This window comes from Falco naumanni, chromosome Z (genome assembly GCF_017639655.2).
Source record: "Falco naumanni isolate bFalNau1 chromosome Z, bFalNau1.pat, whole genome shotgun sequence".
NCBI classification, from domain to species: domain Eukaryota; kingdom Metazoa; phylum Chordata; class Aves; order Falconiformes; family Falconidae; genus Falco; species Falco naumanni.
This window is the reverse complement of record NC_054080.1, coordinates 64,926,908-64,952,961: the sequence shown is the minus strand read 5'-3', so window position 1 is coordinate 64,952,961 and position 26,054 is coordinate 64,926,908. Positions and strand designations below refer to the sequence as shown.

The 26,054-nt window shown below is 40.5% G+C and overlaps 1 long non-coding RNA gene across 2 annotated transcripts in view; it reads right to left on the bottom strand.

The window, feature by feature from the left end:
- The window catches only part of LOC121080989, a 187,416-nt gene that overhangs the window by 286 nt on the left and 161,076 nt on the right, over nt 1-26,054 (bottom strand). The gene's annotated exons all lie outside the window — the stretch shown is intronic.

Genomic DNA, 26,054 nt, shown 5'->3' with positions numbered 1-26,054 from the left:
GATAAATTCATAAATTCCTTTCCATAAGCTAGTTTCATATAAATTTACTTTTATTAAAAAATACTTTACTACCATTATTAAGAAAATGAAAAAGAATGAAAAAATGCAGGTAAAAACTTCTAGGACTTAGATAATTTGGGGTTTTAAAATTAAACAGAAAGCTATTTTATGATGAGATTATACACTATTATAAAATAGGTACTCATACCTGTAAAGCCGACAAAAGTGACATTAGACAAATTTCTTTCCCACAATATTCTTGCTTCCCTACAACTTAACCACTTTTTGGAAGTAAAAGTCCAAATACCAATAACCAAATAAAGTGAAAGTAGTAGTCAGAGATTCGAAACTATACACCTCTTGACTGAGAACAGGAGAAAATTTACTCTTGAATTCTCTCAGCTGTCCCTACTCTCATACTTCTCTCTTGCTCACAGTAATTTCATGCTAACAGCAAGTGATGAGTACTTAAAACAACACTGCAGTGCTTAGAAACAGTGAATAATTAGAAGCTCTGAAGGTCAGGCCCTAATGAAATCTTAAGTCTAAGCATTAGTAGACATTATTTTTAATTTAATTATCTAACCACTGGTAATATTCTCTGGGTCATGGAAGAATGGTAGACAATAAATGGTAGACAGGAAAGAGATTTCCAACTGATACTGATTTACAGGGGAGAAAATTTCTTCAGACTATTTCCTGAACTTTTAACAAACAGCTCACTATTGTGAGAGGAAATTCTCAAAGAATTACTTCTGTGAGAGCACTGATATTCTGAGAAGCCTGTTGAAATAATAAGAAAAATTGTCTTTTTTCTCCATGTGTTACACAAAGCCTTTTACCACTATTTCATAAATTCCCCAGCACAGATACCACTGTCTGCACCTAAGTTCTGAGCAAGTCTAAAAATTTTATACACCTAAACTAAGAATTAGGAATACAGCATATATAGCTGTATATTATTCTACTTAGGTCATGTATAGCTTCATAGTCCTAATAACATACTTGAGACTGGTTCACCAACTACCCACCTCTGTCAAACTACAGTTCACATTCATATTGTGGTATACATGGTATACAGAAAAAGCAAGCTGGACTATGCCCACAGTTACAGTGCAGACATGGCCTTCAGTTTGACCTGTCTCATGAGCACTGATGCACACATGCAAGAAAAATCTGAACGGCACTGGATTGGTTCTGTGTGTAGAGGGAGAGCCATTAACCAAACACCTTTCATGATGAGTAACTGTATTGCGTTTGCATGGCAAGATGCTCGTAGCAAAGGAGGCTACAGGAGTGGCTTCTGTGAGAAGATGCCAGAAACTTCCCCTATGTCCAGCTGGCTCCAAGAGGAACCTGCTGCTGGCCAAGGCTGAGCCAATCAGCTATGGCTGGCGGTGCCTCTGGGATAACATATTTAAGAAAGGGGAAAAAAAACCCTGCACAACTAATTGTATCAGAAGAGAGGAGTGAGAATATGTGAGAGGAATGACTCTGCAGACCCCCACATCAGTGCAGAAGGAGGGCAGGAGGTGCTCCAGGTGCCAGAGCAAAGATTCCCCATCAGCCCATGGGGAAGACCATGGTGAGGCATGCTGTGCCCCTACAACCCATGGAGGTCCATGGTGGAGCAGATAACACACCTGCAGCCTGTGGAGCCCCCCACGCTGGAGCAGGTGGGTGTCTGGAACAGACTGTGACCCGTGGGAAGCTTACACTGGAGCAGGTTCCTGGCAGGACCTGTGGCCCCATGGAAAGAGGAGCCCAAGCTGGAGCAGGTTTGCTGGCAGGACTTGTGACCCCATGGGGGATCTACACTGGAGCAGTTTGATCCTCAGGGTCTGCACCCTGTGGAAGGGACCCATGCTGGATCAGTTCATGAAGAACTGTAGCCCGTGGGAAGGGCTCATGTTGGAGAAGTTTACGGAGCACTGTCTCCCATGGGAGGGACCATGCTGGAGCAGGAGAAGAGTATGAGTAATCCTCTTCCTGAGGAGGAAGAAATGACAGAGACAACATTTGATGAATTGACCACAACCCCCACGCCCCATCCCCCTGCATGGGAGGAGGTAGAAAAAAAAGGGAAGTGAAGTTGAGCCTGGGAAGAATGGAGAGGTGGGGGGGAAGGTGCTTTAAGATTTATTTCTCATTATCCTACTGTGGTTTGATTGGTAATAAATTAAACTGATTTCCTCAACTTGAATCTGTTTTGGACATGATGGTAATTGCTGAGTGATCTCTCCCTGTCCTTATCTTGACACAGAAGCCTTTCGTTACATTTTCTTTCCAGTGTCCACCTGAGGAGGGGAATGATAGTGTGGCTTTGGTGAGCACGTAACTTCCAGCCAGGGTCAACCCACCACAGTAATATTAATAAGCTCCATTTATACTCAGAGCTTGAGCAGTTGCTGCAAGCAAACTGTTTCTAATTAAATTTTTAATCACAAACTCTAAATTCATAATTTAGCGATTTTTCTTAATCTAGCTGTAATGTAGTTTAAGAAAACAAGGATTATGAAATGGTATGCATTAATGCATGTACTCTGAAGCAAATCAACAGCAAGATCAATCACTGTGAAAATACTACAAGAATTAATGTGTTATAGTTATCCAGGGAGAAGTTTAACTTCAGGCTTCTATTTTCAGTGTGTGCATAATGGATATTCAAGACAGCTGAATGCATTTAAAAAATAATCATGAAATTAATTATAGCTCTGCAAGAAATGAAAAATACTGATATTGAGCTAAAAGTAGTCTATCATATGTGGTTATTTGATCCACTTCATCACCTGCTATTTTGGGCAGGTCTGAAAATCATAAAAATCTTTTAATTGTGGCCACAGGCAACAAGAATGAGTTAGCCAAAGGGAGAAACTGAACTCACTGAGTGACTTCTTTAACTCATATGCAAAAATTACAGAAGTAAAAGATTATAGCATGAAGAAGGGCATACATGAAAGGGAAGAATTCCAACACAAATATTAAAGCCAAGCTTTGGAGAGATTAAAACATAGGCATCTATCGTATTTCCATGACAATAGAAAACTAAATCAATTTGTAGAAAAACAGGTCACCAAGTCAGTTACAAATACTCACGCATCTAAACCAGTAAATGATCATATTGATTTTACTCATCTTGATAAAACAGAAGAAAAAATGCAGTGCTAGTTTTGCCTTATTTTTGAACATGGTTGTAATGAGCATTATCTTTACTCACTACAATCACAGAACTGCTGTTTGGAAGGACCCTCATGAGGCTGTCCAGTCCAACCTCACGCTCAAAATGAGACTATCATCAACACTTGATCACATCAGCCACAGCTTTGTCTGAATCTCAAAAACCTCCAGCACCAGAAATTCCCCAGCCTCCGTGGATAACCCACGCCGGTGCTGCACCACATTCCTAATGAAGAAGATTCTCCTGATGTTCAGTCTGAACATCCCAGACAGGGGCCCTTGGCCCTCCTTAAACAGCATGCCGCCGCCAAGAAGAGCTGAAGTTTGTTGCCTTTTGCAGCGACCTTCAAGCAGCTGCCGGCTGCCACTAGACCCCCTTTCAGCTCCTCCACAGCAGACAAGCAAGCTGGGCGCCAGCACTGATTGTGTGCTTTAAGTCCTGACCATCCTGGTAGCCCTCTCCTGGGCTCCGGGAGTTCCTCTCGATCCGCCAGCGACAGGCGCGCTGGCACATATGGTGTTGTTTACGATGGAGAGCGTGCTGCCTGGCTGCGACCCACCCCGCAGTCCCCTGAGGGCCCCAGGTCCTTGCCAGCACCCAGGCAGCCACTTGCCGGCCTGTGCCGGTGCTTCAGGTTATCCCGTCTGGGCCACGTGGGTGCCGGTACCAGCCCCTCATGGTGATGTGCTCATTGCCAGCTGCCAGCCAGATGTTGGCCCATCAGTCTCTGCACTTTGATCTCAGAAGTGGAACTAGTTTTTTTCCCAACTAGTAACCTTTTCATTCATCCAAGGTTTCCTATCTGGAATTCAAAGCAGAATTCAAAATCTTCTTTAAATTGTGGTCTGTTAAAGGAGGTTTGCCACAGTAATGGCAGGGGCAGTGGGTGGGGAGGTGAAGAGGCATCAAAGAAACTGCAATTTCAGACAGAACGATTGAGGAATCCAGAATATAAGTAAATAAATAAGATAAATTTTGAAGCTCTAAGAGCTTCAGATGATATCAGTGGAGTGACACAGAGTAAGAGGCCTTAACAGGAGGTCCAGAAGATACCACATTAACATACATGTACACCAGGGTGAGGAACAGCATGATGAGGACAAATTTTTTTGGATCTAGACTGCCTTATGAGGACTACTGAAAAGTCAGATAGAGGCCAAGAAGCTCATAATTTATGTAGCTTTGTGGAGAAGATGTTACAGGTCATAGTATCTGAATGTAGATAGACTTACAATGCTATCACTATAAGAAAGACAAGAAAACTACTAACTACTTTATAGAAATAAAAATAGAAAACCTAAATTTTGCAGCCTGAAGTTACATGAGGGTAGAGATGATACTTTTATGAGCTCCTGGTTACCAAACAGCAAACAATGTAATATCAAAGTCGGTTGTAAAAGATCTGAATTTTCAGAAACGCAAAGTATATGAAAAGCAAGAAGTCGGTGTTGGCCATCTTCCTGCTGCCTCTAAAGTTTTAGTGAAGCATAGAAATCAAGCAATACAGCATCAGCACATAAAACACCTTTCATCTCAAACATTCAGAGCAGTAACATGTGAATGTCAGATAGACAGGTTGTACGCATATACAAAATACATATTAAGGTAGTGCATCTGCAGTGGTACATTTCACTCCCACCGCTCTGGGCCCCTCTATAATCTCAGGAATTCCCGTTAGGCCTTGGCCTTTGTGGAACAATTTGAGTGCTTAAGTGTCCCTTGACAGCACCAGGAACTCTTGCACGGCTGAGGTGGGGAACAGCACCGACCGTACCAGGAACTCCTGTTGCCCGGCCAAGGCAGGGAACAAGAATGGGAATAAGTCATTTCCTGATGGCCCTGGAACATTCCTTACCTGAATCATAGCCCAAGTGGAACAATACCATCGTTACTAGAATTTTGAAAGATTAATGACCCACATTGTGCCCAGAATGGAAATTTATGGATGACTAAAGCCAGTCATCTTGTGACCCTATGAACAGTGGTCCTAGGTGAGACCCTTTGAGCTTTCCTGTACCACAGCAGGCTGTGACCAGCATCTCATTCTGAGTGGGACACCTCGCAGAACTCACAAACCCTCAATCAGCACTGAAATGCTAACAGAGCCCCATTAACAGCTACAGTACTACATATTGCAACCCTAACAGCCACACTACAGGCAGCCACACACCTATGGATGGCAGAACTAGGTGTAAAATATATATTCCTTATGGTTCCCCCTACAAGAGGAGGATAAGAAGAAACTTGCTTTTACTTAGGAATGTATATGATATACCTTTAACAGACTCCCACAAGAGTATAAACATTCACTCACAATTGCTCATGCTGTGGCTTGCTGAACTTCTACCGCCTTGCTTCCTCAGGATGTGAAACTACCAACATATACATGATATTGAAGGAGATTCCTCTTAATATACAGGAGAAGTGACAATAGCAGTGTGGGAAGCACTCCATAAAGCAGAAGTTGAGATACCACCTCAGAAGTATCAGGGACCAAGTAGGGAAGTAAAGGTTTTGGGTACTCATTGGACAGCAGGCAGTGCAGTGATTCCTCCAGATACCTTAAGAAAAACAGAACAGAACAGTTGCGGGTGCCCCAGTCTAGGAAGGAAATACAACAGCTTATGGGTACTTCAGGGTATTAGAGAAAGCATGTACCTGGATTTTCTATCATTGCTTGCCCACTATGCTCACTTTTATGAAACGGAAAGATATGGAAATGAAACTCAGAACATGAAGTGGCAGCCAAAACTTTAACACAGGAGTTGAAGACATACCAGTCCTTGGGACCAGTAAATCCCCACAACCCTGTTATAGCAGAATGGAGTTTTGCTGAACACAGCTCTGAAACTGGCCCTGGATGGATCAGAGACCTTTATTGTTCTGTTCAACTGCATTTAAAGAGACAGATAAGAAATACTCTGAGTGGGAAAAGGGACTTTTGTCTTTAGTCCAAGCAGTTAAATAAGTTGAGCTACTAATAAGTAACTTGTCTGGAAAAACCCTGCCAAGACTTGTATTGTTTTCCCTTGCCAGAAACAGTACTGGTAATAATACCAACAAACCTTCCCTGGAGACAAGGTTGACTATTGAAGGATTGCTTATCCTTCTCGCAGGAGCAGTCATCACAATCATGAATGAAATTCAGTTCACATATCAACAAGCTTGACCCACAGAGTGGACACCTACATTTCTTTTACTTGTGCCAATCAATATGGAAACTATAGTACATTCTGCACCATACATATTTCTCAGTTGTGGGTCCAACCTACTGTAACAGCAGTTATAAGAGAAGGTGAAGAGGACACCTTACTCCCTGAAATTTGAAAAGTAACTTGAGATAATGTGACTCAATTCAAAAAAGATTTCCAATCTTTGTGACATCTAGTTAATTTCATTTATGACCCCAACAACAGTAAAGCCACAGTCTTTGTTTTGACAATACACAATGCTTCAGTATACACCATATACCCAATCATTGTGCTGGGATTAAATCACAATGAAACTGTCCTCTATCTGCTAGAACACAGAATATGGGCCTAACAAAGGGGGAACAAATGGCAAACTATTGATGTTGACACACATGTTGTATGGGAACAACAGGCATTTATTTGTGAAAGTAATACTATTAAGGCTCAAGACATTTGTTGTGACACTAAACAAAATGTCATTTTGAAATACACCCCGATGAACCCCCTAAAACTGTACTTGCATAGGTTAGAAATGGATGTGTTTGTCTGAGAAGCCTTTTGTGATTTTATATGTACAAACACCACTGTAGAGATATATAATCACCCAAATACCGATATCTGTAATTTTATCAAAATTATGGTATGCAACTGTCCAGCTCCTGTCCCAACCAATGGATTCTACAATAATTGCTACAGTCAAAATACACATCCTATCAAGATTTACCACCTACCCCTATTGGAATGAATCTTCCATTGCTAAAAAAACTACTATAACATGATGACCTGATTCAAGTACTGAAATGAATCCAGAACAACAGATAAAGAATGTTGATTATCATTCATGATGATGCAGAAAAGATATACCATGCCCTAGAAAGAGTGAGGATAGAGAACATAACTGGTGGGATAACTTATTTGGATGGTCACCAACAGCAACAGGAACTTTGAATTGAATGCTATATCCCATTGTAATTTTACTAATTTCTGTCTTATTATGCTTGCTGATGAACATTATTCTATATGTTGGAGTGTGGAGAATGGCTAGATGGGTGGCACTGTTGCAAAGACTTCCTTGCATATATAGCATAGCTTGATCACATTTAACAAAAGATAGACTAACCAGAAGTTTCTCTCAAATTACAACTCAAATATGCCATTGATCTGTTCATAGACATAGAGGCAAGAGGTGACCACACCATCAGTCTGTGAGAGAGAGACTGATTAACTTTACTCACAGGTTAGACTGTGGCAGTGCATTTCTTTCCTACCCCTCTAGGCCCCTCTATAATCTCAGGAATTCCCGTTAGGCCTTGGCCTTTGTGGAACAATTTGAGTGCTTAAGTGTCCCTTGACAGCACCAGGAACTCTTGCACGGCTGAGGTGGGGAACAGCACCGACCGTACCAGGAACTCCTGTTGCCCGGCCAAGGCAGGGAATGAGCATGGGAATAATTAGTCATTCCCTGACAGCCCTGGAACTTTCCTTACCTGAATCGTAGCCCAAGTGGAACGGTACCATTGTTACTATAATTTTGAAAGATTAATGACCCACATTGTGCCCAGAATGGAAATTTATGGATGACTAAAGCCAGTCATCTTGTGACCCTATGAACAGTGGTCCTAGGTGAGACCCTTTGAGCTTTCCTGGACCACAGCAGGCTGTGACCAGCATCTCCCTCTGAGTGGGACACCTCGCAGAACTCACAAACCCTCAAGTCTGCAAAAAACTGGAGAAGCGTCACTGAAAGCTGGCATTGGGGCCTGGGTTGAAATCTTCTACTCCCTGAGGCTCAACTCTCACCTGTTGAAAAATGCTGAGACATCTGAAAGCAGTATTTCACTGAACTTGATGGGAACTTTTAATGGGTATACCTCTATTTGTGTCTGTGTGCATGTGTGTGTGAACTGATTTAGATACCTCATAGCAAGTGTAGAATGAATGTTACCACCTTGGATCCCTAATTAAGTCGCTGTTGTGATTATAGTAAATCCTATTAACCTCACTCAGTATATGTTAAATCAGTCAATGATTAACTGCTGCTGAAATCTTGTGATCCACTTTAAAACTGTGAATAAACCTTAGACATCCTTTAGATATAATTGTTGTCCAAATCTGAGACACACTGGAGCAGCAGAGGTGTGAGGAGTCCTCCCCCGAGGAAGAAGGAGCAGCAGAGACAATGTGTGATGAACTGACCACAACCCCCATTCCTGTCACAGTGTGCCACTCAGGGGAGGGAGGCTGAGGAAATCTGGAGCTAAGCTGAGCCCAGGAAGAAGGGAGGGGTGGGAACAGTGTTTTAAGATTTGGTTTTATTTTCCATTACCCTACTGTGATTTCACTGTAATAAATTAAGCTAAGTGCTGAGTGATCTCCCCTGTCCTTATTTCAACCCTCAAACTTTTTGTTGTATTTTCTCCACCGTCCAGTTCAGGAGGGAAGTGATAAAGCAAATCTAATGGGCACCTGGCATGCAGCCAGGGTCAACTGACCACAAGGCTCCATGTATCTGTGGCACAGACTACATCAGGAGAAGGTGCTTCAGGGACCCAAAAGGGTACCAGTGAGCTTTTGATATAGTTGCCTTGAGTATGAAGAAGATTAAGCAGCTGTCTAACTTGCCTTGTCTCTCAAAGGATCCTTCTGTTGTTGACAGAGAGCAGGGGCCAATATCTACCATGACAGAGCACTGAGAACAATATCGCACTAATCAAGACTCCCTGATTCCCATCCATAAGCTGATCCTGCGAATGGAGAGTAGAAGACTGATCAGTAGGACTCATTCACCCTTTAATAGTCCCACATGGCCAGTGTGAAATGCTAATGGAGAGTGGAGGCTTAACACTGGATTATTGTGGCCTGAACAACATCATGCTGCCATACCAGACATGCTAGAATTCCAATATGAACTGAAGCCAAAGACAGCCAAGTGGTATGCCACAGCTGATACTGCTATTGTGTTTTTCTCAATCCCTTTGGCTGCAAAGTACAGGCCACAGTTTGCTTTCACTTGGAGGGACATCCAGTACACCTGGAATTGACTGCCCCAGGGGTGGAAACACAACCATACTATTTGTCATTAATTGATACAGGCCGCACTGGAACAAGGTGAACTCATGAACACCTGAAGTATATTGCTGACATCGTTGTTTGAGGCAACATAGTGGAGGAATTGTTTGAGAAGGGGAGAAGAATAGTATAGATTCTTCTGAAAGCTGGTTTTGCTATAAAACTAAGTAAGGTCAAAGGACCTGCAAAGGAGTTCCAGATTTTAGGTATAAAATGGCAAAATGGATACCATCAGCTTCCAACGGATGTGTCCAATAAAATAACAGCTATGTCCCCACCAACTAAAAAGAAAAAAGAGAAGTTTTTTTAAGTGTTGTGGAGTTTTGGAGAATGCATAATCCAGGTTACAGTCTGATCGTAAGCCCTCTCTATCAAGTGACCCAGAAGAAGAACGATTTTGAATGGGGCCCCAAGCAGCAGCAAGGTTTTGAACAAATTAAACAGGAGATAGTTTGTACACAGTAGTACTTGTACCAGACTGAAAAGAGCAAGATGTGAAAAACATGCTTTACATTGCAGCCTGGAATCATGGCCCCACATGAAGCTTTTGGCAGAAAGCTCTGGGGGACACTCAAGGTTGACCTCTGGACTTTCTGAGCTAGGCATATAGAGGATCTGAAGCCCATCACACTCCAACTGGAAAAGAAATATTAGCAACATATGAAGGAGTTCAAGCCATTTCAGAAGTAGCTGTTACTGAAGCACAGCTCCTTTCGGTACCTTGACTGACTGTGCTGGGCTGGATGTTCAAAAGAATCTCTACACATCATGCAATGGATGGTACATGGAGTAAGTGGGTCACAGTGATAATGCAAAGGACTTGGATGGGAAATCCTGACTGACCAGGAATTCTGGAAGTGATCATGGACTGGCCAGAGGGCTTAAACTTTGGACTGTCACCAGAGGAGGTGAACCATGCTGAAGAAGCCCCACTGTATAACAAATTACCAGCAACTGAAAAGCATTACACACTGCTCATAAATGGATGCTGTCATACTGTAAGAAAACATCAGGGGTGGAAAGTTGCTATGTGGAGTCCCTACATAGCAAGTCACAGAAACTGCTGAAGGAAAAGGTGAATGAAGTCAGTCTGCAGAAGTGAAAGTTATCCAGCTGGCTTTAGCTATGGCTGAATGAGAAAAATTACCAATACTGTATCTCTATACCCACCCATGGATGGTGGCAAATGCTCTGTGTGTGTCTACAGCAATGGAAGCAGATTAACTGGCAGCACAGAAGTAAACCCAAATGGGGCTGCAGAATTGTGGCAACATATTGCTGCCCAGGTGGAGAACCTGGATGCTCATGTTCCCAAGAGCTGTGCCACTGAAGAACATTGACACAAAGAGCAGGTGGACCAGGCTGGACCAGGACCACCACCACTGCTCAGATGGACCTGGACTGGGAACATAAAGGTGAGCTATTTATAGTTTAATGGGTCTATGACACATCAGGGCATCTAAGAAGGGATACATTATATAAACAGGCTTGTGATCAAGGGATGGGCTTGTCCATTGATGTCATTGCACAGATCATCCATGAATGTAAAACATGTCCCATAAGCAAACAAGCCAAGTGGCTGAAGCCTTTCTGGTATAGAGGGCAATGGTTGAAATACCAATGTGGGAAAGAATGACAGAACAATTATATCACGCTATCACAAGCCTGCCATGCCAAGCACCATGTCCTTACAATGCTCGAAGGGACTACTGGATGGCTGGAAATACGGCCTGTGACACATGCCACTGCCTGGAATACTATCTTGGGACTTGAAAAGCAAGTTTTATGGCAACACAGCACCCCTGAAAGACCTGAACCAGAGTGCAGGACCGATGAAGAGTTGAAAGTCATTGTGCAGCTGGAAAAATGTGGTGTAATTGCCATCATGGAAAATGGTGGGATGACTCACACAACTGGAGTGCCCCAGCAGATGGCTATAAACTCTTCAGAAGGCATAGGCAAGGAAGGAGAAAGAGTATATATACAGAGGCCTTGTGTATTAGGGAGTGTTTTGATTGTCTAGAGCTTGATGGTGGTAATGAAAAGGGTTGAGTATTTATGGGTAAGAACCAGCGGGAAGTCCAACAAGACAGATACCATGGTGGGACTATGTTATAGACCACCCAATCAGAATGAAGAGGCAGAAGAAATAGTCTATAAGCACCTGGGAGAAGCCTCACAATCACTAGTCCTTGTTCTCATGGGGGACTTCAACTTACCAGATGTCTACTGAAAACACATTTCAATATAGATAAAAAACAATGTAGGAGGATCCTGGTTTGGAAGATAACTTCCTGAAAAAAATCGTGAGTAATCCAGCTAAGGAAGGCAACCCACTAGACCTGTTGTTTGCAAACAGAGAAGGACATGTGGGTGATGTGATGGTTGGAAGCCATCTTGGGTACATCAGTCATGAAATGGTAGAGTTCAGTTCTTGAAGAATTAAGGAATGTGGTTATCAGAATCACTACCTTGGACTTCTGGAGGGCAGACCAGACTATTTAAGGGCCTGGTTGACAGAATCTCTTGGGAGTTAGTCCTGGAGGGCGAAGGAGTCCAGGAAGGCTGGACATTATTCAAGAAGGAAATATTTAAGGCACAAGAGCAGGCCTATGTGCCAAAAGATGAGCCATCAGGGAAGAAGACCAGCCTGGCAGAACAGAGACCTTCTGCTGTAACTCAGGGGGAAAAGGAGAGTTTATGACCTTTAGAAGGGGCAGGCAACTCGGGAGGACTACAAAGATGTCATGAGGTTATGCCAGGAGAAAACCAAAAAGATGAAAGCCCAGCTAAAACTCAGGCTGGCTACTGCCATAAAAGATAACAAAAAATATTTTTACAAATGCATTAGAAACAAAAGGAGGGCCACAGGTAATCTCCACCCTTTATTGGACATGGCGGGGAACATTGCAGCAAAGGATGAGGAAAAGGCGGAGGTACTTTATGACTTCTTTGCCTCAGTATTTCATAGCAAGGACAATTGCTCTCAGGGTACCCAGCTCCCTGAGCTGGAAAACAGACAAGAGGACCATAATGAAGTTCCTGTTCTCCAGGAGGAAACAGTTAGTGGCCTGCTGCTCCACTTACACATCCACGAGTCTATGGGGCCAGATAGATTCCACCCAAGGGTACTAAAGGAGCAGTGAAAGAGCTCACCAAGCAACTCTCCATCATTTATCAACAGTCCTGGCTAACCGAGGAGGTCCCAGAGCACGGGAAGTCAGCCACTGTAATGCCTGTCTACAAGAAGGGCAGGAAGGAGGATTCGGAGAATTCCAGGCCTCTCAGCCTGACCTTGGTGCTGGGGAAAGTTATGGAGCAGACCTTCCTGAGGGCCATCATGTGGCACGTGCAGGACAGCCAGTGGAACAGGCCCAGCCAGCGTGGGTTTGTGAAAGGCAGGTCCTGCTTGATGAACCTGATCTCCTTCTAGGGCAAGATGATCCACCTAGTAGATGAGGGAAAGGCTGTGGGTGTTGGCTGCCTGGACCTTAGTAAAGCCTTTGACACTGTCTCCCACAGCATTCTCCTGGAGACACTGGCTGCTCATGGCTTGGATGGGTGTCCTCTATACTGGGCGAAAAAATAGCTGATGGCCGGGTCCAAAGGGCTGTGGTGAATGGAGTTACATCCATCTGGTGGCCAGTCAGAAGTGGTGTTCCCCGGGGCTCGGTACCAGGGCCAGTTCTGTCTAATATCTTTATTGAAGGTCTGGACGAGGGGATCCAGTGCATCCTCAGGAAGTTTGCAGACAACACCAAGTAGGAGGGTGGGGAAGTGTTGACCTCCTTGAGGGCAGGAAGGCTCTCCAAGAGGGATCTGCACAGGCTGGATCAATGGGCCAAGGCCAGTGGCATGAGGTGTGAGAGCGGCAAGTGCTGGGTCCTGCACTTGGGTCACAACAACCCCCCACAACACTACGGGCTTGGGGAGGAGTGGCTGGAAAGCCGCCCAGCAGGAAAGCACCTGGGCGTGTTGCTTGACAGCTGCCTGAGCAGGAGCCAGCCGTGTGCCCAGGTGGCCAAGAAGGCCAACAGCATCCTGGCTTGTGTCTGAAACAGTGTGGCCAGCAGGGCTGGCAAAGTGACTGTCCCCCTGTACTGGGCACTGGTGGGGCTGCACTCCAAATAACTGTGTTCAGTTTCGGGCCCCTCATTAGAAGACAGACATTGAGGTGTTGGACCATGTCCAGAGAAGGGCAACAAAGCTGGTGAAGGGTCTAGAGAGCGAGTCTTATAAGTGACTGAGGGAAGTGGGCTTCTTTAGGCTGGAGACAAGGAGGCTCAGGGGAGACCTTAGTGCTCTCTACAGCTGCCTGGAAAGAGGCTGTAGGCAGGTGGGTGTCGGTCTCTTCTCCCCAATAACAAGTGACAGGACAAGAGGAAACGGCCTCCAGTTGCACCAGGGTTGGTTTAGATTGGATATTCTGAAAAATTTCTTCACTGAAAGGTGATCAAACACTGAAACAGGCTGCCCAGAGAGGCAGTAGAGTCACCATCCTTGTATGTGTTTAAAAATGTGTAGTTGTGGTTATTAGGGACATGGTTTGGTGGTGGAGTTTGCCGTCCTGGGTTAACAGTTGTACTTGATGATCTTTAAGGTGTTTTCCAACCTAAATAATTCTGTGATTCAATCTGAAACTTCAGGGTCTTGAGAATGAAAGTAAAAACATAGACTAACTTACTTCTTGCTTTGCTAGTCATACAGTTCTCTGTGAGGGGCCCTAAAGCTGAGAATGATTTAACATGCCAATTAAATTTTAATGCTCAGAAACTAGGTAAGTGTTTTGTACACTGGGGCTTTTGTATTTGATCGGTTTCTTATTATTGTTTTAGCAGGGCTATAATTTTCCATTTGAATTTGTATTGCTTCTTTGTGAGCTTCATGGGAATTTATAGAAAGCTTGTGATAAATCAGTAGGCTGACACAGTTATTCTATAAAATGCCATTTTGTTCTAGTTCATTAATGTTGGAATACTTATTAAATGATGCAGTTAAGCATTGAGGGATTTAATATACAGGTATAAACTCCTGTGGACCTATCTTCACAACAGGAGACCCCTTAGACAGAAGTATCTGATATTTTCCTAAGGCACTTTAATTCATCTGAAGTGATGTTTATTATTAAAGTATGCTTTCCTCCAGTATTTCATTAGTTTAAGTTTACTGAAGTATTTAGACATCTTAGAGGGTTCTAAATAATAACATGATCATCTAAGAGAAGGGATTGGGACATTGCTGAAAATAATTTAATTAGCTTTTTTCCATCTTCTTACTGTTGCCAACACCAGAAGAATGCTCAGAGTGGACTAAGGTAAAAAAAAAAATTGAATAGTTTGGCAAAAGGTAGTACAAGTGCAGTAAATTCATGCAAAGGACATGGTAACTGTCAAAATTTCTGCTGGGAATTTGGCAGGGCAGCAGATTCTCCAGGACTGTTTTCTGCTTGAGTTCCATGGCAGTCTAATCCAGCAAACCAGTCTACCATTTTAATACTGTTTATGATTCCTGTGAAGAGAGAACACTTAAAAAATCATGTTCTAAGAAAATTCGTAGCTTTTTAAAAATCAGTTTAAATTTACAAATAATTAGAAACATAAAATTTATCATGAGCTGGGAATTCTTGTTACTGCACAGACCTGATTAGAAATATTGGGATTAAGATTATGTAAATCAGTTATTCAAAATGGAGAGAGGTGCTGGGATTTTGACCATGAGTTGTCACGTGAAATATTGATTACCTCATTTCCTCCAAGATATTAGAGAGCTGGGACTGGATTAAAAAAGGATAATGAACACAGCCTGTCAGGAAAAAGAAAAAAATTGGGAATTTGGTATTACATACATAAACAAAATATGTAATTAATTGTCAGAGTATACTATTGCTACCAAGAATTTTAGGGATTTTTATCAATTTAATTACTTGTTTATATAGATATAAAATAATATTTGGAATTTAAACATTTCATGCTGAAGAAAGAGGATGGAAGAGAAAATTAAAAGGATATATAACTTAATGACTCTGGGTTTAAGACACTTTTTGATTAGGATTAAGTAAGACTTGAGAAGGATCAGATTTCCTTGATTCCAACTATAAAAAGGATTTTTCTCTACCCAATTTTGATACAATATTTGCTGCCCACTGCCTGAGACTGCAATAATTAACTATAAATCTAGTCTAGAATGGAAATTACATCAAATTAGTTTTTTTTATAAATGTAGTGTGGATTTTTAAAAAAGAATATGACATTTGCCACATATGTTTTCTTTTGCTTTTTTTTTTCCATTTTCTCTCTCTGTGCATATGTAGATGTATGAGTTCCAGACATATCAGAATCACCAGTGAGGGGACGTTTACACATACATGAGCAGCTGCAGTCAAACTCCTAAGGCTATGCAATGGGAAGATTGTATGATGATGTCCCCATGTTTTTCAATTAATCTTTAATTTAAGTAATCCTGTCACCCTTAAGTCTCAGGTGAGCCTAGGAAAAATACCTTTCCACGATTTGAACAAACACTTCTTTTTGGTTTAATTCTGTTCTAACTGAAATGGCTCTTGCTGTACTGCTGCTACCATGAAGACCTAAGCTATGACAGAGCTACAGGAGTTATCTTCAAACTATGTTTAAAGAAGGTAAAATCATAGAATCAGAGAACCGTTTAGGTTGGAAAAGACCTTTAAGATCATTGATTCCAACTTTATACCTAACACTGATAAACACAGTGCAAAAACTGTGTCCTTAACTGCCACACCTACATGTCTTTTAAATATCTCCAAGGATCGTAACTCAACCACCTCCCTGGGCAGCCTGTTCCAATGCTTGATCACCCTTTCAGTGAAGAAATTTTTCAGAATATCAATCTAAACCAACGCTGGTGCAACTGGAGGCCGTTTCCTCTTGTCCTGTCACTTGTTATTGGGGAGAAGAGACCGACACCCACCTGCCTACAGCCTCTTTCCAGGCAGCTGTAGAGAGCAGTAAGGTCTCCCCTGAGCCTCCTTGTCTCCAGCCTAAAGAAGCCCACTTCCCTCAGTCACTTATAAGACTTGCCCTCTAGACCCTTCACCAGCTTTGTTGCCCTTCTCTGGACATGGTCCAACACCTCAATGTCTGTCTTCTAACGAGGGGCCCGAAACTGAACACAGTTATTTGGAGTGCAGCCCCACCAGTGCCCAGTACAGGGGGACAGTCACTTTGCCAGCCCTGCTGGCCACACTGTTTCAGACACAAGCCAGGATGCTGTTGGCCTTCTTGGCCACCTGGGCACACGGCTGGCTCCTGCTCAGGCAGCTGTCAAGCAACGCGCCCAGGTGCTTTCCTGCTGGGCGGCTTTCCAGCCACTCCTCCCCAAGGCCGTAGTGTTGTGGGGGGTTGTTGTGACCCAAGTGCAGACCTGGTACTTGGCCTTGTTTAGGGTAGATACTCTTTTCCTAGTACATTTAAACTTTAAAGTCTTTCTCTCCTGTCAGTCACAGGTATCACAGAAAAGCCAGCAACATGAGGTTCAGGAATAACTGTGATTTGGTTCTAAATATTTTTCTTATAGTAAGTTGTTGTGCTAGGGTTATAGAGTACATCATAAGTGATCATAAGTGATGAAATTACATACGGTTAGACAAATGCTAAGAAATGGTAGGTTTGAAAGAGATTCAAGGCATGTGAAATTAAAGATTTGAGATTGCACCATGATGTACCAAGTCTATTTTTCCACCAATAAATGAAAAATTTTTGCATAAAGAAAAAACTTAGAAGTAGGTTCTTACTCAGAAAAGGTTTGGTTTGATTATTATATTTATAGGAAAGAATTGTTTTAACTTAAAAATCAATAACCATTACTGTTTTTTCTTCTCCAGGATGCTAAAAATGAAAATTAATTTTTTTTAATCCTCTTTTTCATGAAAATGCTCCTAATAACACAATTATGCTGAAGTATTTGATACAGTGAATGTTTTTTATAAAGTGAAAATACCAATTAAGCATTTAGAAATACTTTTGGCTGCCCTATATTGTTATAATTTATATGGAAGCAGTATGAGAAGAAAAAGTTGCAGTACAAATGAAGACCTGAAAAATACAGTGAAATAGTTAAACAAAATTAATAAGAAGGCCACCCTAAACAAATTATATTATAATTTAAAAATATTTTCCATATGTAGAGAAGGTGGAGGAAATATTCAGACAATAATGAATTAACAATGCTGTGCAGGAAAGAAAAGAAAGATTATGATGTCTCATTCTGTTACTAGAAATAGTATTACTGTAGTCAGTTTGAAACTAAGCAGAGAACAAGCATGAAAAATCTTGGTAAAATCATAAATAAAATCATAAATTGTATCGTCCTGGAAGAGTGAAATGGTGAAGAGAGAAATTTTTTGCAAAAGATTAAGAATGAAAAGAAAATATTGTCTGGAATGTCAGAAATTTCAAACTTTGTCAGTAAGCTATAATTTTGCTAATTTTAAGGATTCACTGATATGTGACAAAATAATTTTGGGTGTATAAGACTTACTCCCACAAGAATATTTACTATGGGAACTGGGGAGAAAAAATCTAGCATGTTTCTAAAACCATGCAGATGCAGAGGGAATGTAAATTATTTTTACAGGCGAGAAGGCACAGGACATGGAAATGGAATATATGTGTATATACTTTTATATATAAGTTATTTGAATCAGGCTCAGAAAATACAAGTTTATGGGTTGGGGGTTTTTTTTGCATTTAAAGAGCTGTGTTTTAACAAGTAGACAAAATGAGAGTGAAAGGTGCTTGCACACTGTAGCGCTTTTAGAACAGAACAGACTGTTCTCCATGAAAAAGTCAAAAAATGAACATGTATACAGAGGAAACAGCAGGATTGCCTAGAATACTGCTGCATCCTAAATACATTCAAAATATGAATGCAAGTGAATGATTTGGCTTTATAAGCAATCACTCTTGACATTAGTGATTTTATGTAATAATTTGAGTGTCACAGGCTAGCTAAAACAGTGAAGTATTGGCAGTTTAATCATGAAAATGGAAAAAAAGAATTAGAAATTATGTAAAATATGAATTAAGATTAAATTTGACGTCAATTCTAAATTTCTAATAAAGAACCTAAAAAGGCAAAAAGTGAATAGATGAGAATGACTGATAGCTGAAGGTGACTCATCTGTTACGTTGTTTTGGAGTTCAGGATATCAGCACAGTGAATAATGTGAAGAGATTTGTAGTAGACAGAAACTGTACAAATTTCCAGCAGGGATAGGCAGATTCATCTTGGGCTGAGGGGACCTCAGAAGCAAAATACAAATTAGAAAGAAAAAAGAGTGTAACATACGCATGGGTGCCTAAAAAGTTGGTTATTAGAATTTTTATGCAATCCCAAAGGACTGAATTAGGTTATTTAGAAAATAACTATAAATGATCTTTAAGAAGCAGAGTACTTTTGCCAGTGGATGCTAAGAGATATAAAAGCATTTCTGCAATCTAATGTCAAATATTAAAGTATTATAACCTAAAATGATGATAAATTTTATTATATTGATATATCAGAGTAGCAGTATTATTTGGAGCCATATTGAGATGAGTCATTTAGTGTCATACATAATAGCTGAACCTGTTTTTCACTAGAGGATTCATGGGGCTTTGCTCTGATGCTCTCCTTTCTAAGCTATATACTTGCTTATCAGGAACATAAAAGTTTCCTCACACGGTACCTCTCTATTACACATGGAGAAATCCCTTTGCTTCTCTTCTATCCCATGCCTTTGCCTGAGTAATTAGGCAAGGTTCAAAGACACTGAAGAGGCACTGGGAGGGATTCCCCACTACTAGTCAAACTGCTCTGAAAAAATACTGTCATCCCCATGTTGCACAAAATTCAAGCACTGATGTATTGTATGTGCTATGTTTTCTTTCTTTTCCTTCACTGTTTTGGACTCGTAATGTCTGCAGCATAGAAAGATAAGAGACGGGGCTTATTGGTACCTGCAAATGTGTGTGCTGGTCCAGCCCATTCCATCAAGTCTTGTCTGGACAGTGATGAAAGTTGCAGTTTTGCTGTGACTGTGCAATGTTCTTTCTGCTACCACAGTAAAAGTGTCTGGGTTTGCCCACCATGTTGACATCCAGTGAAGCACACACTGTATTGTCGTTTCATCCCCCCTTACAAACATTTTGGATGATGAGCTCCTACAGTGCATTCTAATATGAACAATCTTTGTGGTTTTTAATGTCAAAGTCAGTATGTCAGAACTACAAAGCAGGATGCTCTATGGACCACTGTATGACAAATTAAGAAAATGATCACCATTGCTTGCCTCTCTTAGAAAATTGATTCTAATGAGCGGTATAGTTCATTCTTCCTTATGGAATTCTACTTTAAAAGAAAAGTATTCTTTGGTGGGGTCTTTTTCCTGACAGAAATTGCTACTGCAGGGAGTAGTTGCTGAATCATCATCTCTAGTGAGTCTTACTATAGTTACTGTTCTGTTACAACATTTTGTAGACGATGAGAGACTATTCCTCCCTTCCTGAGCCTTTTGCATACAAGTTCAAAACTGGTTAAATTACTCTGGAGCAGAATATGTCCTGCATTATAACACTTTGTTTTCATTGTTGTAGACTGACTATCAGTTTGTGTGTTCAAGGTCCTGTAACATGTATGTGGTGAGATTTGTAATTTACTTTTATCATTAGAAAAGAAAAAAAAATTATCAAGATAAAAACTTTTCCTACAAAAGTAGAGGAGATCTAGCGAGTCATTCACTGAGGATTATCCTGGATACAGAACCAAATTTCTTGTTAAAAGAAATCAGTTCCTTGCCCTTCACTCCTCTCCATATGCATACATGTGGATACAGAACTGGACTTCTGGTTAAAGATACAGAATTTAATTTCTAGTTAAAATAATTCAATTCCTTGCTCTTCTCTCCTTTCCACATGCACTTTGCTCCTGTGTTTTATATTTAATTTGAACAAGTACTAGCCAGTAAATTGTCTACATGGATGAAGAATTAACCTCTTCCCACTCACCTTGCAAGTAATTAGTTGTAGGTAATGACGTTTTTCAACAGAGGAACTTGAGGGAGACCTACTCGAGCACAACCAATACTTCAGTGAAGTCCATCTGAGAGGAAAGCCAGGTGAGTGAAGGCCTGATGTTCCATGACTAGAGTGCTGTGATGCTGGCTCTTTAAGAAGAGCAGGCTGGGAAGATGAGGAGAAGAGTTGCCTTTCATTTAAGAGAGTAGCTGGAAAGCAAGGAGCTCTGCACAGGGAGAGCTGAAGAGCCAGATTATGGGTTGGAGTTAATGGGCAGACCAACAGAAATATTGTGGTAGGGGTCTGCTTCAGACGTTCTGATCAGGAAGACTTAGTGGAAGAATAGATAAACTGAAGAAGCCTCACATTCACAGGTCCTAGTCCTTATGGGGGACTTTAACTACCCTGATATCTGCTGGAATAACACCACATCAAGGCACATGCAACCTAAGAGGTTTCTGGAATGCTTTGATTAACAATTCCTGACACAGGTGATCAGGGCACCAACAAGAAGAGGCTCTCAACTGGACCTGATGGTTGATAAAGAAAGAAAACTTGTAGAGAAACTGAATGTTGGTGATAGCCTTGGCTGCAAAGACTATGAGATGGGTGGAGTTCAGGATCATGAGAGGAGGGAAAAGACAAATTGCAGGATCATGACTCTGGAATTCCAGAGAGCAAGCTTTGGCCTGTTAAGGGATCTGCTAGGAATGGGATACAGCTGTGGTGAGAAGAGGGCTCCAGGAGAGCTGGCTGATTTCCAAGGATCAGTTTCCTGAAGCTCAGGTGCAGTGCATGCCCTCAAAAGGGAAATTAAGTAGATATTGCAGAAGGCCAGTATGGATGAAGAAAGAACTCCTGATAAAGCTCAAATATTAAAAGGAAATATGCAGGAGGTGAGGGCAAGGGCGAGTGGCCCAGGTAAAATACAGAGATACCCTCAGAGCATGCAGGGATGGCATTAGGATAGCAAAGCCCATCTGCAGTTGAACCCAGTGAAGGTTGTGCAGATCATCAGGAAAAGCTTTTATAGACATATCAGCAGTGAAAGGTTTGCTGCTAAATGGGTCAGGAGACCTGATGACAAAGGACAGGGAAAACACCAAGCTACTCGAAGTACACACTGGTGGCTACCATCTGGAAAGCAGCTGGGCAAAAAAGTACCTGGACATCCTGGTGGACAACAAGCTGAGCATGAGTCAGCAGTGTGTCCTTGCATCAAAAAAAGGCCAGGAGCACGTGGACAGCACTAGGAAGAGCACTGCCGATTTGTCAAGGAGAGTGGTCCTTTCTCCTCTACTCATCACTAGTAAAAGCACATCTGGAGCGCTGTGTCATATCCTGGGCCCCTTGCTACAAGAAACACATGGCTGTTCTTAAATGAGTGCAGCAGAGACACATACCAGGGGGAGGCTGAGACCTGGGACTGTTTAGCCTGGAGAAGAGAAGGTTCAGGGGTGGTGTTATCAATTTGTAAAAATGCCTCTTGATGGGATATTAATGAAGGAACCAGATTCTTCTCCGCAGTGCCCAGTAGCATGACAAGAAGCATTGTGCACATATTAAAACACATAACAATTCATCTGAACACAATAAAACACTTGTTGGTTTGTTGTTGCTGTTTTTTAACTGTAAGGGTAGTGAGACACTGGACCAAGTTGCTCAGAAAGGTTGTGCAGTGCAGTCTCCTCCTGTTGATATACCCAGAACCTGACTGAACAATCTCCTGGACAACCTATCATCTGAGCTTGCTTGAACAGAAGGTCTGAACTTGATGATCTCCAGAGATCCCCTGCAGTCTGAGTGATTAGGTGATTCCCTGATGTGAATCTAAGAGCCCTTAGCATTTACAGTTACATTTCCAGGAGGTTGCCATGTCCTGAACTACCTGACTGAGAGGACAAAGGTGGGAGAAAACATGTATCTCAAATTCTTGCATTTTATGAAAATATTGAAAGAATCTTCTTTCTATATGACAGAGAATAGGAACATTTCTGAACTTGAACAGTTTGGCAGGATAGAAAAACAATTTCCTACTACACTCTGATGATATACTTTTCTTGCAAGAGAGTGCATTTGTGCAATGTTTTGTAAAATGTCAGTATAATGTCCTTGTTATGGAGTTACTTTTTGCCAAGTTTTTATCTTAAGTTATAATTAAATTAACTCAAGCAATAATAATCACATGGTAAAACATGAACACAGAGATGCAGCAGCCCTATCTGCCTCTGTATGGTTACAATCTTGCATGTTATCCCTTGAATTTCTATCCCTACCCTGGCAATTCAACTGAACTGAGTTTAAATAATTTTTCAGCTCAGGTTGGATGTTCTTATGTGTGGGTGGGAGTGCCAGAATTAACCTGTATTTAAATTGTATGTTGATTGCAATGAAGACAATCATTTGTGAAGAGAGGGTGATTGTAGAAACAAATTTATGCTCTTGGGGTTAGTCAGAAGCATGTATTTGTATGGATGTTTGGATTTCTACTCCACAGTGCATTTGGCTTCAGACTTTCATTCCTTCTCCTTTCATTTTTCATTTTTCTGCCCTCCCTGTTTTGTGTTTAGATATGATAGTGCCTTTTGAATTACCAAATATGTCTTCTACTACCACCGTAGGTTCTGTAAGCCTTTTTGATCAGCTGTTAGGATTGGGTAAATTAACCCCTGGGTTTTCCTTTTATTTCTTTTTCTTCATTAAATCATGGCTTACTAACATTTACAGGAGGAATATCTCCTCTTCCACATCTCATTGTGTTGTGTGCACTGTTTCTTTTACTTACCTTTGTCAAACTATGTTTTTACAATTATATGCAATAAATAGTTTTTCCTCTTTATCTACACTCTATTTTACTTAATAGAATATAAACATCTAACTTGAGCTGAATGGTCTTACTAGCTACTGTTTCAGCAGATTCCCAACCTGTTGCTCCCTGTCAGATTGCTGATAATTCCTTGGGAATTTCCGTGGGAAAAAAATAAATTGAAATTATTTCCCAGCCTGTCTTTCTACACGAGCATTATTCAAAGTCTTCCCTAAATAGAATTGTAGACATTCTATTTTTCTGTTGACCTGAGGATAAGAAATTGAAGAACTTCCTGGCTTTGCACTTTCTCTCCTTTAAGAAATTAGTCTGAACTTACAGACACAAACAAAGATTCTTTGATCTCAAGTATCTTCAACTGGTAACATAGATACCTGTTTGCAAGTTAATGTGCTGAAAAATAAAAGCTACTTCTTCATTTGCTGAAAAAAATTAAAATTTGAACTGCATAAAGCTAATAATTCCACTAAATTGGTCTTGAAATATTTCGAAATATTCTGTACTTTACCTAGCAGTATTGACAAGAACTGACAAATGTAAATGGGAAATACAAAGTAACGATACATTCATAGTAATGGCTTTTTAGTGATCTACCACAACTCAGAACAGAGGTCTTGAACAATATTGTTGGTATTTCTCTGCAAAACTCAAATCAATAATCAGCAGTGGTGGAAAAATCAGATACAGTATTAGGGATTATCCAGAAATGCCTACAGAACAATGTAATTACGAGGCATCAGTTTAAAAGCAAAAGGGAGTACTTTTTGACAGAAAATATAATTAAATTCTAGGACTAAAATTTACAAAATGTAAAGGGGAAATTATATAAATAGGTTCAAAACAAGGTGCATAAATTAATGGAATTAACCATTAATTTATATTGATGACTATCAAATGCAACAGTCCAAATGAAACCCCTGCCTAAGGATATCTTAAAGTTGTTCCTTGAAATAAAATAAAAGCTATAAAAATGGGAGATGGATTGTTTTTACTTTTGACCTTTTCCTAACATATTATCCCTAAACATCTCCTTCAAACTCTTATGCTAGAGGATACCGGGCTAGGAGTAATAATAATATAAACCTGTATGGCCATGTCTCCCTGGGTCAGACAAGATAAACTGTTGTGATATCAAATTTATTTGATTTACTGTAGAACTTAACCTGGCTATGTAACAGCACTCTCATATACTTCTAACTCAAAATTTCCTATTCAAATATGAATAGAGACTTCATGGGTAGATTGCTTTCTGTTAGTGGATAAACAGAACACCCTAATAAGATTGAAGCCATTGACAGTAAGCAAATAATATCTCGAAGCCTTGTTCACACAGTAGTTCAGTATTAGTGAACAAAAAGGATATGGCTTCTGCCCCTTAGGTTGCAAATTAAAGGACACTATGAAGAATTCAGAAACTTCCTTAATGTACTTCTTGTTAGTAGGAAACACACAAGCATATTTTTCTTGTATTTTTTCTTAATGAAGTGAACTACATAATAACATATACTTAAAGGTACAGTCATGCCTCCAAAATTGCATATAGTCAAGTTTAACATTGTCCTGCTTATGAAGTTGCTTAGAAACAACTTGAAATGCTGGTTATATCCCAGCAAGCAGGATGAAGGTGTTTTTCCTTTTAGACAATAGATAGATTGCTTCAAGGGAGCATTATTTCCTGACCATAAAAAAATTATAATAAAATAATATATTGGAAAACAACACTTGAAATAGTCAGTTTTGATATTTAGAAGCTTCTCACTCAAATTTCTATATTTATAGTTTAGCATCTTGCAGGAATACTTGTTAAAGTACAGCATGGAATAATGTCTAGTTGCATATTATAGAAGATTATTTTCTTATGTTTTGTTTTGGGTTATTTTATCTAGTTCAACTACCTCTGATAGGTTTTTCTCTAAGAAAATTAAAATTGTAAAGGAAGAGAACTCTTGATATCATCTGCTTACCTAAACTTTATTGGTTTTGGGTTTTTTCACTATCTACTAAAATTTATAAAGTTTATAAAATTTTATAAAAGTAAATTTTAATCTCCAAGTTCCTAGAGCAGTGTAATAGCAAGGGTAGATGTAGCTGAGCTGAATTATGTCCAGATAAGAATCTATTGTTTCTACCTATTGGTGCAACTGGACATCTCTATTCAAAATTGCAATTCATTATCTTATAAAATTTTTCAGCATGACTATTTTCTATAACTTTTCTTTTAAATGATAGGATATTTTAGTTCATTTAATTCCTAACTCCAAAATTATTTTTTACTACAAGTTAAGAAACATTATGTTATTCATCTCCATTCATAGAAGGAGGATGAAAAAACAGAGTAATCCAGAAACCAGTCTATGAACAACTTGTAGTCTTAAAAGACTAAAAAAGGGCATTTTGACAGGGTAATACTGCTTTCTACAGACCTCTGACAAGTAGCGGGCTACATGTCATCTGCATACAAAGAGAAGTAACAATTATTTTAACTCAACAAAGTTTTACTCAGGTAAGTCACAAAATGTATTCCAGTAAAACTCATTTCCATAAAAGAATCTATAGTTTTTCTACATGAAATGTTCCTTCTGTCCAGGGAGTCAAGTTTCTAAGCTTGTGTTGCGTGTAATAACCATGAAACTAGCTTTAGTTATCCTTTCTTGCTGGAGTGTAGGGGGGTTTTACACACTTTTTCTTCATCCAGATTTTCACAAAACATGCTGGTTTCTTGTCCTGGCGATGGAAACCTTTGCAAGGGTTATAATTGT